This window comes from Phalaenopsis equestris, unplaced genomic scaffold, assembly GCF_001263595.1.
Source record: "Phalaenopsis equestris unplaced genomic scaffold, ASM126359v1 Scaffold000297, whole genome shotgun sequence".
Lineage (NCBI taxonomy): Eukaryota > Viridiplantae > Streptophyta > Magnoliopsida > Asparagales > Orchidaceae > Phalaenopsis > Phalaenopsis equestris.
The window spans coordinates 1,762,549-1,765,608 of record NW_018164739.1 but is presented as its reverse complement, the minus strand read 5'-3'; positions in this window follow the sequence as shown (position 1 = coordinate 1,765,608).

The window sequence follows — 3,060 nt, the reverse complement described above, 5'->3', positions numbered from 1 at the left end:
AAGTTGCAGAGATGTCAATAATTTTGCATGGGAGCCGCTAAAAAATTTGAGTTAGAACTTAAATCCATTGGAAGACCCAAATTTAAGATGGGGATTATATAAATTAGAAAGCCCAAATTTAATTAGAATGGGGCTCATGAAGCTTTTTGTGAGTTGTTTGAGATTTTAACGGGCTTCACGACTTTGGATCAACCCCAACTTAATTGAGGTGGGGCTTACAACTGTTGTTGGATATACACCACCAGTTGATGTGGTATATATATATATATATATATATCAAACAGAAGAACGATCGACGAAGCGAAATAGAACGAGAAAAATCATACCAGAAAAGAACACACAAATTTATATGGTTCGGCAATTTGCCTACGTCCACGAAGTTGCAGAGATGTCAATAATTTTGCATGGGAGCCTAGAACGAGAAAAATCACACCAGAAAAGAGCACACAGATTTACGTGGTTCGGCAAATTGCCTACATCCACGGAGTTGCAGAGGATTTTACTAATTGAGGAATTTACAATTTACACCGGTCGATCATCTCGACTTACAAGTGGAATCTCTCACTCTCAATTCGTTGTTCTCTATCTTCTTCTCTCTCTGTTATTCTCTCTCTACACCGAGATACACCGAAGAAGACAAACTTACAAGAAAAATAAACCCAATTTCTTTTTTGCCACAAGTCACAAAGAAGAAGTCTAAGGAGAACAATATTCTTATTCTTCTTTCTTCTTCTTTCTGCCACAAGGAACTACCGCTTGCACTTTTGTTCCTATGCCTCGAGGAAACCTTCCTCTATTCAGAGAAAACTAAAGAAGAAATCAAACTGTGACTTCTAAACCTAAGGAGAGCCATCTGAAGATTTTATCACGAACAGGAAGGAACTTTCGCGATAGACGTGATTCTTTGCTAAATAACGAATTGTTCGTGGGAACAATTCGCGAACAAGGGAGGCGGGAGACGCAATCGGGCATTTGCGATATTTCGCGAAATAGACGAGGCAGGAACAGTTTGACACCAGGCAGGAGATGCGTCTATTGCGAGCGGGAAGCGGGAGCCGGAGATCGTTGGCGCCGATTCGCAAAACAGGGAGGCGGGAGCGAGCGGAAGAACGCCAATTTGCGATTGAGAAAAGGGATCGAGCTCCAACTTAACAATCTCCTACTGGGTGACCGATACACCTGCTACAACATCTCTTTCCTCAAACTGATCTCCTCCACTGCAACATCGTCCTTTTTTTAAACATGTATCATCCACCATGAATCCTCCAACTTGAATCCTCAACTTCTGCAACTCAAAGCCTCTGTCTTCACTCCAGAAGATCAACTGAAGCTGTGAAAAACTTCAGTTTCTCAAGAGTAACACCCTCAGTCAATATATCAGTAGACTTCACATAGCTTTGTACCTTCAAGCTATTTCCTGGGTCACTATTGTCTCTTCTTACAACTTTCACTGCATGGGCAACATCCTGCCTCTGTTGAGAGCCTTTTTTAACAAATTTAGCCTCGTACCTCTTACTGTCATCACGCTCAGTCTTCCCCTGGTACACCCATTTGTTGTGCAATACATTTTTCTCTCGTGAAAGTTATGCCAACTCCCACTTGCTCGAACTTTCATCTTGCATGATTTCTTCATAGCTCTGTGGTTCTTTAACATCTGTCTATGGAACAATAAGAAAGGGTGTCCCGGACCCACTTTCCTCTTCACTTCCAGCACTGCAACCCTACAATGTTGTCTCTGTTAGATTTCCTACCACATTCAAAGCCCCTGAATCAAATATTAAGTCTTCAACAGAACTATGAACTGTCAACAGTAGTGCATCCTGTGATTTTTCAGATACCACATTTGCGCTATCATTTTCCATCTTCTTAGGATTACTGCATTTTCTTCTATGTGGTCAGCCTTGCCACAATTATAACAAGTTGCATGCTTACTAAACTTTGATTTTGATCTCCCTATCATTGAGTTCCTGTCATGTCATCTTCCTCTGAAATCAACATTCAGTGATGTCATGTCATCTTCTTCTGAAATCAACATCCAGTGCCGAACTCGAATCTGAGACCTCGTCATAATCTTTTCTGCAAACTTTCTCAGTCAAAATCAAATCACAAATATCATCGTATTTCAGTTTATATTTACCTGCAAAATTGCTAACTGCTATTCTCATGACTTCTCAACTGTCTCACAATGAAGCCAACAAGATCAGTGCACATATCTCATCATCAAAATCAATTTCCATGGATAACAATTAATTTGTGATAGTATTAAAATTATTCAGATGTTGAGCAACAAAATCTTCTGCCATCTTCAAATTGAATAACTTCTTCATCAAGTACACATTGTTATTCACCGATGACTTTTCATACATATCTGATAAGGCTGTCATGAGATATGCAATCATCCTTTCCTTGATGACGATGTGTGCAACGGACCTCGATATGGTCAATCAAATAACCTTCAGAACTTGTCGATCCAACAAATTCTATTCAGCCTCATCCATCTTTTCAGGTCTTTTCCCCAATAACGGAAGCTGAAGCTAACTCTCATAAACATAATCCTCTATCTGCATTCTCCAGTAACCAAAATCTGTGTCATCAAAGTTCTCGATCCCTGAAACCTTCACTTCATTTGCAACTTCACTTCATTTGCAACAATCATTCTTTCTCAGATCCGAACAAAGCTCTAATACCAGTTGTTGGATATACATCAGTTGATGTGATATATATATATATATATATATATCAAACAGGAGAACGATAAATGAAGTGAAAAATATAACGAGAAAAATTACACCTAAAAAGAACACACAGATTTACTTGGTTTGGCAAATTGCCTACCTCCACGGAGTTGCAGAGGATTTTACTACTTGAGAAAATTTACACTAGTCAATTACCTCGACTTACAAGATGAATCTCTCACTCTCACTTCGTTGCTCTCTGTCTTCTTATCTCTCTATAATGAGATACACCGAAGAAAACTCTACATCGAGATATACCGAAGAAGACAAACTTACAAGAGAAATAAACTCAATTTCTCTTCTGTCACAAGCCACTAAGAAGAAA